Below are 12181 nucleotides of genomic sequence, written 5' to 3'. Positions count from 1 at the left end.
GCAGGGGGAGTGGGTGGGTGGGTAGGGAGAGCCCAGGGCTGGGGCAGCAGGGGGGTGCGGCGAGGAGCCCAGGGCTGGGACGGGGGACAGCCAAAATTTTTTTTGCTTAGGGTGGCAAAAAACCTAGAGCCGGCACTGAACGTAGTACTGGGCAGTTGCTTGTCTGCCCTGATGCTTCCCTCATTCAAGGTTCCATTCTGTCACCTCTCCTGTTCAGTGTGTATATTGAGCCATTAGAAAGCATAGGTTTTGGCTTCTCTGCTAAAAAAGGTGAGCTTTTTACCTCACATTCATGAGCTATCCCAAAGTAAAAACACAGTGAAGACAAGGTACTTTAGTTTGACTACAAAGTAAACGAGGTGAGGTAAACCCCAGCCTGAGGTATAGGGCTGACTTAAGCTAGTGTACCTCATAATAAACCTAAAGTGCCTTGTCTTGCTATAGTCTTATCTTGGCATAGCTCACATGTGTGAGTTACCCTGAGGTTAAATACATACCATTTTAGCAGTATAAACATGACCTTAGTGGGAAAGTGTGGTCTCATTGTAGTGTCTTCAGTTTGCAGATGACACCCAGCCTTACATGTCCATCATTTCTGATGGGCCAGTTACTGACAAAAGGTATCAGCAACAGGCTCAGCACCATTTAAGGGCTGCATACAGTTTAAATGTAAGTGTAGATGAGGACAAACTACAGTTAAAACCAACACCGAGAATATCTGAACCACAGTTTTCTGAAATGATGATAAATGGGTTTGCAGTTAACCTGTGCATTGCTGAACCTGTTGTTGAAACCTATTGTCAGCAACAGGTACTTCTGCTAGTAGAAGATCTGGCTTTTGACAAGGCCTTCCCTGGTAATAGCCGCTTCCCAAGGCCATAAATAAATAAATAAAAATTACGACACACACTCCTGAATATAGCCATTAGGGCACACTCATTGCTTCATTAATTTGTTGTCTGGTACTTAAATACCATGGTGATCAAACTATATATCAAACTATATGTAGATTAGATAGATAGTTGAGAAATACTTTCTATCCCTTAGAGGATCCTTCTTCAAGTTACCTTGATATAGCAATGGTGAGTAGCTGGAAGTGCGGCCCTGCCTAAACTCTACCTAAGCAGCACTGCCTGTAGCTATAGGACTTAAACGCCCAAGACTGTCACAAGCAAACTCCAGAAACATTTGGGGGTTTTTTTGTTCCCTGAAAGGCTGGTGGCTAAAAAGAAACCAGTACTCCTTTGTTATACCCATCCGCAGAAGAATCACTAGCTCCACAGTATCAAAAGTAACCTGAAAACTGTCCTATTGAGAAATGAGAAACCCAAACAATTTTCAAGTAGTATAATCTGGAAAGATCAAAACAAGGAAAAGCCCTGAGCAAGAGGGCTCTGGAGAAGTTTTTTGAATCACTTGTGGAAGATATTCTGAGTTCAAGTACAGTACAAACAGGTAAGATATGACAGTGCTTAATAATGTTTCTGTTCTAGTTGCTAAAAAGAATGAGCAAACTAACCATTACACTGAGCAATTATGCTTTGTTAATGAAGAATGGAGGACTAAAACAGCTTTACAAGGAATTCTAAGCAACAACAACTCTGCTTTTCATAGTATACTTGTGACAAATATGGCAATTTTCTACAATATCCTTGAAAAACCTGATTGAATTAAGTTTAAGTATCTTTGGAGTCCATTGTATTAAATGCAAAATTTATGTATTATTGTGAGCCAGGCCTCTCCGGGGTGGGGGTGGGGGAGGGGGAGGGAGGAAGGTGTGAAGTGAACCCTGGAAAGTGTTATGAACTTCAGAAGACAATGTTAAACAATGTGCCAGACAACTTGACAAATGGACTTTTGAGACAAACCGGGTTAAGTGATTTTCCTGGGAATCTCTAGGGAATGGGGAAGACAAATTCCCCATCTCCAGTTATGCAAAACCCCAGCCTTTTGAAGCTACATCCTGAGGAGAGGACCACTGCCTGCTGATTACCTGTTCCTGGAATCTGAACATCAAAGGCTGAAGCTGTATAAAAGAAATACTAACCTATGGGGGTGCCAGTTCTGATCTAAGGCTGTTATGAACTTGTAACCACAAGAAATATGCTTTGTGGGGTTTGAAGGACTGACTATTTCAGATCCCTTGTTGGAGTCAGGGTGTGATCTCTGGGTAGCTTATTAGCATGCACGTAGGTTCTTTTATTGTTTTTATGACGCTCTCTGTAATTCTTTCACCTTAAATATAAATGTTCTTGCTTGCAAAGGACTGTGTGGTAACGTAACTGTTGGCAATTACAGCAAAGCATAGACGCTGGCCTGTTAAGGTAATCTGGCTTGACGGGGACATCACGGTGTAGTCAGGGAACTGTGCAGCCTGGAAAAAAACCCAGTCAGGAAAAAGAGAGAGATGTGGATTTCCATCCAAGAGAGGTGACAGCTGAGGAGCCGGGAGCCTCAAGTGGTGATGCCCTCGAGGGACCACATAGGGGGAATACAGGTGCAGTTGCCCTGATCTGTGATAATACTAAGGACTGCATGACAATGCCTGATCAGAGGCTATAAGGTGGGCTGAGGGGTTCCCTGGTTGAAACACAGGAGTTGGGGGATTGTTTGGCAAGCTGTGTAAGAGAGGCAGAAAGCCAGCAGATGACAAGAGAATCAGTCATGATTGTGGCCCTGACAGGGAGCAGAGAGACTAAGCTATTTGGGCACAGAATGTGCTAGAAAGGCAGGCATGGGAAATTCTGAGCAATTTGCCTGCTGTTGTTTGTTTCTACCGCACTCAGGGAAACAGGTCTTTGTGTACATTCTTTGTAAATAAACAGGGTTGCACAAAAGAATTATACCTGACTCATCTCATCAGTTTCTCCTCCTAGCAGAAACAAAGCTGTAAGGCCCCAAATACTGGCTAACCACTTGGGCCAAAGGGACAACAATACTATGATTGGATGAATGACATCATACAATCAATACATAACTGGATTAATGGCATCATCTCTCCTGGAGGAGTCACTAACATAAAGATGAAAGCAGCTTCTATTTCAGGGTACCCTCCCAGACAGACTCAAAAGGCCATCAGGGTGAATGCAAAACAAAATCCAATGGGTATGTTTTTCTAATTCAGTTTAATATGGCCCCAATTTGCCAACCATGCCACAGTATTTAGAGATACTAGGCTACATTCACCACAGAGCCCACACTGGCAGATAGTCCAACAGGGCTAATTTAGCAGATCACCTCTGTCATCTCTCTGACTGAGATTAAGGCTGCCATATCTTGGCAGAGCCGTCATGGGGAGGCTGCAGTTGAAAGGCCCCCAGCAGAGGGTTTTGTGTGGGAGGCCATGCTCCCTGCCACTCCAGCAGAAGGCTACATTTTGGGAAACACCCTGTCACCCCAGAAGAGGATAATGTGCATGAGACCTCCTGCCACTTCCCAGTAACCCAAACCCAACAGGAGATTTTGTGGAAGGGGCTTCAGCTAGCACTCCATCAGAGAGTACTGCTAGAGCGGTGTCTCCCTCTCTCATACACTTGCATGCCAGGAGGAGGGCTCTGGCAGTAGGCCTGAAGCCTGTTAATTCCTGGACTGGCCCCTAGCCTACATGAAGGCTGGAGCAGTAGGCAGGGAGAAGGGAAAGTCACAGCTCTCCTGAAGACCAGTGGCAGTGGGTCAGACCTACCACCACCCTATAGTGGGCTCCTGTATGAATGGGCCCTGCTACCACCACCCCAAGAAGGGGGCAAGGCCACAGTGTGTAGGGAGGGCATTTTAAACCCTAGTGATGGCCTTGCAAAATCCAGACAAGGAGAAACACCTTTGCTCTGACAAGGGAAGAGCACTGAAGATCTTTAAAGACTCTAAAGTCTCACCAAAGGAGAGAGTAAAAGAAAGGACAGGCATTTCTCACTGGGGAAGATGTATAATTTGAAACAAATGATATTTTTCAATCTCAGGAGTTTGGAAGTGCCAGATTTACACTGAGTCACTCCAGCAGCACCAACTGGATTGCCAGAGTATTACACTTGGTAGAATCATAGAATATCAGGGTTGGAATGGACCTCAGGAGGTCATCTAGTCCAACCCCCTGCTCAAAGCAGGACCAATCCCCAACTAAATCATCCCAGCCAGGGCTTTGTCAAGCCTGACCTTAAAAACCTCTAAGGAAGGAGATTCCACCACCTCCCTAGGTAACCCATTCCAGTGTTTCACCACCCTACTAGTGAAAAAGTTTTTCCTAATATCCAACCTAAACCTCCCCAACTGCAACTTGAGACCGTTACTCCTTGTTCTGTCATCTGCAACCACTGAGAACAGTCTAGATCCATCCTCTTTGGAACTCCCTTTCAGGTAGTTGAAAGCAGCTATCAAATCCCCCCTCATTCTTCTCTTCTGCAGACTAAACAATCCCAGTTCCCTCAGCCGCTCCTCATAAGTCATGTGCTCCAGCCCCCTAATCATTTTTGTTGCCCTCCGCTGGACTCTTTCCAATTTTTCCACATCCTTCTTGTAGTGTGGGGCCCAAAACTGGACACAGTACTCCAGATGAGGCCTCACCAATGTCAAATAGAGGGGAACGATCACGTCCCTCGATCGGCTGGCAATGCCCCTACTCATACAGCCCAAAATGCCGTTAACCTTCTTGGCAACAAGGGCACACTGTCGACTCATATACAGCTTCTCGTCCACTGTAACCCCTAGGTCTTTTTCTGAAGAACTGCTTCCTAGCCATTCGGTCAATAGTGTGTAGCAGTGCATGGGATTCTTCCGTCCTAAGTGCAGGACTCTGCACTTGTTTTTGTTGAACCTCATCAGATTTCTTTTGGCCCAATCCTCTAATTTGTCTAGGTCCCTCTGTGTCCTATCCCTATCCTCCAGCGTATCTACCACTCCTCCCACTTTAGTGTCATCTGCAAACTTGCTGAGAGTGCAGTCCACGCCATCCTCCAGATCATTAATGAAGATATTGAACTAAACTGGCCCCAGGACCGACCCTTGGGGCACTCCGCTTGATACTGGCTGCCAACTAGACATGGAGCCATTGATCACTACCCGTTGAGCCCGACCATCTAGCCAGCTTTCTATCCACCTTATAGTCCATTCATCCAGCCCATACTTCTTTAACTTACTGGCAAGAATACTGTGGGAGACCGTATCAAAAGCTTTGCTAAGGTCAAGGAATAACATGTCCACTGCTTTTCCCTCATCCACAGAGCCAGTTATCTCATCGTAGAAGGCAATTAGGTTAGTCAGGCATGACTTGCCCTTGGTGAATCCATGCTGACTGTTCCTGATCACTTTCCTTTCCTCTAAGTCCTCAGAATTGATTCCTTGAGGACCTGCTCCATGATTTTTCCAGGGACTGAGGTGAGGCTGACTGGCCTGTTGTTCCCCAGATCCTCCTCCTTCCCTTTTTTAAAGATGGGCACTACATTAGCCTTTTTTCCAGTCATCCGGGACCTCCCCCGATCACCATGAGTTTTCAAAGATAATGGCCAATGGCTCTGAAATCACATCCGCCAACTCCTTTAGCACCCTCCGATGCAGCGCATCCGGCCCCATGGACTTGTGCTCGTCCAGCTTTTCTGAATAGTCCTGAACCACTTCTTTCTCCACAGAGGGCTGGTCACCTCCTCCCCATGCTGTGCTGCCCAGTGCAGCAGTCTGGGAGCTGACCTTATTAGTGAAGACAAAGGCAAAAAAAGCATTGAGTACATTAGCTTTTTCCACATCCTCTGTCACTAGGTTGCCTCCCTCATTCAGTAAGGGGCTCACACTTTCCTTGACCTTCTTCTTGTTGCTAACATATCTGAAGAAACCCTTCTTGTTACTCTTAACATCTCTTGCTAGCTGCAACTCCAAGTGTGATTTGGCCTTCCTGATTTCACTCCTGCATGCCTGAGCAATATCTTTATACTCCTCCCTGGTCATTTGCCCAGTCTTCCACTTCTTGTAAGCTTCTTTTTTGTGTTTAAGATCAGCAAGGATTTCACTGTTAAGCCAAGCTGGTTGCCTGCCATATTTACTATTCTTTCCACATATCGGGATGGTTTGTTCCTGCAACTTCAATAAGGATTCTTTAAAATATAGCCAGCTATCCTGTACGCCTTTCCTCCCATGTTATTCTCCCAGGGCATCCTGCCCATCAGTTCCCTGAGGGAGTCAAAGTCTGCTTTTCTGAAGTCCACCACTAATGTCTTCAGAGTGATCTTTTAAATAAAACTATTTGATTCAATGTTGTCTCTATGTATTCGCTGGTTGGCTTCAGTGTATGGACCTATGCTCTGATTGGAGATAGATCTGATGGCAATCAGATCTCTAGCACAGAATAGCCTTTTACATTTTCTGGGCTCCTGCTGGGGGTCAGAGGTAAGTATTTTACTGGGAGCAGGTAGTAGCACTGTTTTCTGCCTATTAGAGGCAGTGAGCCCACCGAGGTAAGTCACTCAAACAACTGCACATATCCTTCTGCTATTTTGTGGCCTCTGGCATATTTCTGAGCTCAGTGGGAGGCCATACCCTGGAGTGTGCATAAATATAAATCCCCACAAGGCCATTTATGGAGTCCCTCTGACTAGAGCTAAGCAAGAATTTTGCAACAAATTGTTTTTTGTCAAAAAAGAAAGAAAGAAAGAAAGCCAAATCATTGAAATTGAAAGTGTTCACAAAACAGAGTCAGGTTCAATGAATTTCCCTAGCTGAAAAAATGTCAGGAAAAAAAAAAGTTTCAAAACATTTCATTTAGACATTTTCAAAATAAAAACTACTGGTTTTCTATTTCAAAACAACTTTTTGTTTAGAAATTTACTGATTATGCTGAAAAAAAGTTAAAGAAAAAAGGTCAAAATCTAAACTAAATAAATTGAAATTATCAAAATGAAATGTTTTGATTGCCTGAAATGAAAAAAAAATGTTTTTTCTGTGTGTAAATATTTCAACTTTTTGTCCTGAACAAGACTCTTGAACTCTTGAAATTATTCTCAGGATGGGAAAACTATTTCCCACCCAGCCCTACTTCTGACCATAAACACATTTAGACAGTTTAGGTGATAATGGTATATAGATCAGCACTGTGCGTCTGATATTAAAGTCATGCTGATGATGCTGTTCTACTGGAAATGTACCATAGCTTTACCTATGTCGGCAGGAAGATGCCATTTGCTTAATCCCAGACATTTCTGGACATGGAAAGGAAAGGGATGAATTTTGTGATTTATCTACACTTAAATAGGAATTTAATCTGATTTGGAATATAACATTCAGATTTTATTACAACATTACGGGTATTATAAAGGATTGTAGGATGGCTGGACCAGCCACCTGATAGGAGCATCACAGAGATGTCTGTGTTTTATCTATCTTCTATCCCACAATTATATGGCCCCTTTTACCCTTTAGGCCCATAGTACCTGCACACTACGCAATCTTTAATGTATTTACCCTCAACACCCCTATGAAGCAGGGAATTACTATTTTCCCTATTTTACAGATTTGGAACTGAGGCTGAGAGAGATTAAAAGCTTGTCTTCACTCAGTGCAGTGCTGACGTGAATTATCTACACTCAGGTTAACCTAGCTTGAGTGAGAAATGACAAACCACAAAACAACACTGGAGTGGCACAGAGTGATTGGATTAGCAGCACATAGTAGCAGAGTCCCCACTGCATTAGCTCAAGCATCTGCAGTACTCCAGCTTCAACCCCCATTCCATACCAGGTCAGTTAGCTCAAGCTAGAGTTTTTTGTGTGTGGACGGGAGTCAGGTTAGGGGCAACACCCGAGTTATACCTTGAGCTAACAATTGGTGACGACAAACTCTAAGTTATTTGCCCAGCATCAAACAGGGAGTCTATGGCAGAGCAGGAAATCAAACCCAGATCTCCCAAATCCCAGGCTACTGCCCTATGCACTGGTTCATCCTTCCTCTAGTAGTATCATATGCAGATTACATGGCTCTAACCACAAAGTGCAGAGCTAATGGATCTTCTCATGGGCTCTGTAGTTCCTTCTGCTTACTAAGGCCCGCAAATGCTGGGTCACAAGCACCTCACTCAAACCTCTCCGTGGGTATTAGGCATGCACATGATTAACGTCTAATATAACCAAGCTTGTCAGCCTGGGAAATTGAAAAATGCCTTTTTTGTTCCCGTAATGTGCCATATGTATGTTTATGCTTCACTTAATATTTATTCAAAGGCACTTGGATTATTGCTAAATTATTCATCTTACAATATCTGATTAGACTGTGGCTCACACTGCTTAATGACTGAGCCATTAGCCTTTTGCAGATGGTGCTATCATCAGCTATTTGAATGCTACATGTTCACCTGCATTTACACAGCCGTGTAGAAAGAAGGCTGGAGTTGAACTTTGTATACAGGATTAATTGATTATTTACTTCAATGTCAACTGAGACATCATGTCATCTATCCATCTACTGGTGGCTGACTCACTGTCAAGCCTCCACTGCATTGTATGTGTGGTGATTCTCCTGGCCACAAACACTAGGAGAAAAATTTCTCTGAATCCCTCTTCTCTGCTAGTCTGAACTTCTTTTCCTTTCAAAGGCAGAATTCCACAATTTGGACTATATTGATGGCACTTGTCTTCAGTTTTATACAGTACCCGATACCTTTTCACTGAAATATTCAATCATTTTGTGTGGTAGAACATTTGCAATACTGTTCTTCAAAGCATCTGTTATTTCACTTCAAGCAAAAAAATAGGTCAAAAGTGCTAATTATTATGGTCCCTTGCAAGTATCATACAAAACCTTTCATCCCAAAGGACCTAAAGTGGCTCACTAAAATTTGGGTTCTTTTGTGGCTTTCAAAGCCATAGTTTCAAAGCTGCCTGATGGGGACAGAAGAGGCCCCACATCAGGCGCAGATTCCATCTGCATTTTAGCTGCTGCTGCAGTGCTAAGGCAGGCAAAATGCCTCCAGGATCATTCTTGGAATGGCTCCTAGAGTGCTTCTTTGGAAGTGCAGTGTGTGCTTCGCCACAGATACATGGTTTATTCTGAAAGCCAGTGCCTCCCTCACCCCTTCCTGCAGCTTTTGGAGAGTCTAATATCACTGGCAGAACTATGACTCCCCTTCCCTTCAGCTCAAGTTCAAGGCCTGCAATTGGGCCTGGCACTTGTCCAAGTACCCACATGTTGGGGCTAGAGTCATTGTACTGTCCCTGCATAAGGCCATGTTCCTTCATATATAGCAATCACTTCACTCACAACTGAAAAAGGGCAGCCACCTTTGCAGTGTAATTTGGTGTGTCTGGTAGCATTGCACACTAATGGAATAACTTTTTTAGGTGCTGAGCACCTGTGGCTTCCGTAGACTTCAGTGGGAATTATGGGGGCTGAGCATTTTTGAAAATCAGGCCTCCAGGATAGGGAGTGAAAAATGTTCATATCTGCCAACCCTCGGGGGCTGTAGGATTTGTCAGGTCTGCCTCCGTAATCTGAGGACTTTCAGAGCTGTAGCTGTGGAATATGGAAATAGGTCTTATTAAAACAGGCTGCAAAGAAGACACCATTTGAGCTCATATAACATGCTGTTGTCCAGAGTCACTCAGGGTACATTATATATATTATGTTCCTGATTAGAAAAAATCCATTTCTTTTATGCCAATGTTTCTGTATGTATATCTAAGGGCAAAGAAAAACCTTAGGGACAGGTGTGCAGGAACAGTCAAGATGCAAACCTCAGGCTTTTCAGTTGCCCACTGTAGGCAGGTGTGGCAATGCTGCAATTAATTGAAACTGCAGGTGTAGTTTAGATTGCACAACTATTATCATCCTAATTGTATTTGGCCAGGAAACCAGAGTTAAACTCCTCCCGTTCTTGCAAAACAGTCCATGGAATCTTAAATGCTACACCTGATCAGGACATCTCATCCGAAAAACAAATTCCAGCAGTCCCTCTACCACTCTACATGAAAACTTGAAGTGCCAGAGTCAATTCTATAGCTGCCTTAAAGCTAATTTGGCAATAATCAGACCAGTGTGCTGTAACAAAAGCGTCAAATTAATCTATTGCATCTTGGAAGCCAGCCTGCTGTAATGCTGCTTATTGCAACAAAGTGATGAACACTTCCTCTGAGGCAGAGCAGGAAATGGAACAAGAGTACAGCATGGCCTGGTGTCAAAGTAAAATTAATCCTAGAAATGAAACCAAGCAAACCAAAATCCTCTGGCCATGCAGAGAGCTGCCCTTAATCAGAATGAATAACATTTTTGCTAGGAGACTCTTTCAAGCAAATGTGCAGAAAACTGGAGATTCATCAAATTTAGGGCTGGCCCCTGGCTTCTAAGACCTGCATAGGAAGCAGCGCAGAGCTATTAGGATGTTGCAGATTGTTCTCTCCTGCATGCCAGACCTGCTCCCTTCGCTTCTGTGAGTGAGTGGAAAAAAGAAGGCTGAAGGTTGAGGCCATGACCCCATTTTCTTCCCGCCATTTATTGGAGTCTAGCTTCTCCCAGCAAGAAGTGGCCAGTGAGCAATGGTGCAGAGGGCCTTCACACACTCTAGTCCTCAGTGTGCACTACCAACATACAGCTCCTGATAACATGAGCCACCAACAGACACAAGGACTACACTTGTATTTGCCAAGTGCTTTTTATGGAACAAGTCTCAACATTTAGAAAATAATCCAATTAGGAACTGGCAAACAAGCAAAATGGACCAACAATTTGGTCTAATTGCACCTGCCTTATCTTTTGAGTAAAAAATCGTTCAATTAGTTCTCAAACCCAAGTTCCCCATCATCCCCCAAACCTGCTGATCAGTATGGAATGTGTGATGGCCTGAATCCTGGGGACGTGGACAGAGTGGGCACTGATTTTTATGCTGGGCTCAGTACTTTATTAGTTTCTTGCCCTGGGAAAAAGGGGAGAGATGGAAGAGAAGGCCTTACAATAGGTGTAGAGCTGAGCTAATAATTGATTGGGGGGGGGGATAGGGGGCTGTGATGCTGTATACAAACGCCACACTTGGCCCGAAGGGGTTACAAGGCAATGCTGAGCAACTAGGGTGACCAGCTGTCCCAATTTTATAAGGACAGTCCCAATATTTGGGGCTTTGTCTTATATAGGTGCCTATTACCCTCCAACCCCATCCCGATTTTTCACACTTGCTGTTTGGTCACCCTAGCTGAATCCAGGTAGCCCTGCCTAGCAGACTCCAGCTGGAGGAGTGGGTTAAAAGGACCTCAGAAGCACAAGCAAAGGGTGGTGGACAGGCTGCAGGAGAGAGGAATTCTTCTCCAGGAAGCCAGACAGAAGGTGGACCCTGAGAGGGAAACTACAGAGTTGATAAGGTTCTCAGGCAGAGCCTTCTCCAACCACCACTTCAGGAACCAGCAGATCTTGCAGGGCCCTGCTCATTTAGACTTTGTGAAGCTATTGACTGTTTGGACTATAGGGTCAATGCCCCAGATTGAAGGAGCACATAGATAGGAAGTAGCCCAAGACAGCAGACTTAGACTCACTGCACAGAGGACCTTGCTAGTGTTACTTCCCACAAGGCCCTGAGTTTGCCACCCAGTGGAGAGGGAAGGCCGGGGTCCACCTACCACAGCCTACGTAAGGGCAAAGGCCCAGATGGAGGGGGAGGAGGTCCAAACACTCCCAACCTGAGGTCAGGAACCAGGTACTGCTACCTCCGCCCTGACAGCGAAACAAGGGTTTGGAGGTCTGGCGCACTAACCACTAGGGCCTGGGGCGGAGCGGGGGTCGAGCACCACTTGGGAAGTTGGCGCCTCTGCTGCCTGGCACAGAAATTGTCAGGATAAGATGACAACCTCGATACACAGAGGTCATATAGGTTACAGAGAGCCTCGTCAGTATGGGAGCATTGAGTATAGCCAAGACTAACATATGCTTACCCTGCAGAAAGAAAGCTAAATTTATAATCTTGAAGTAAAAGTGATCTAGGTTTCCCTTAAAGCCTGGGAAAGGCCCAGATCATTCATTCTCAACATCCATTTCGATAGGTTATGCAAGAGTGACATTTCTTTAACCTCCTTTCTATCGTGTTTGCCTCAGGAAACACTTTCCTCACAGATGAAGTTGCCATTAGCAGTTGAGGCTGTCTGCGGTTTAAGGCTGAATTTTATGTTCTTTCTACATTGAAGTGGATTTGAAAAAACAGGGGCATTGATTTACAGCTAGAACTTCTGAG

Source organism: Terrapene carolina, unplaced genomic scaffold, assembly GCF_002925995.2.
Source record: "Terrapene carolina triunguis isolate 2854851 unplaced genomic scaffold, T_m_triunguis-2.0 Scaffold69, whole genome shotgun sequence".
NCBI lineage: Eukaryota > Metazoa > Chordata > Testudines > Emydidae > Terrapene > Terrapene triunguis.
The sequence above is the reverse complement of the archived record's forward strand: the minus strand, read 5'-3'. Positions refer to the sequence as shown.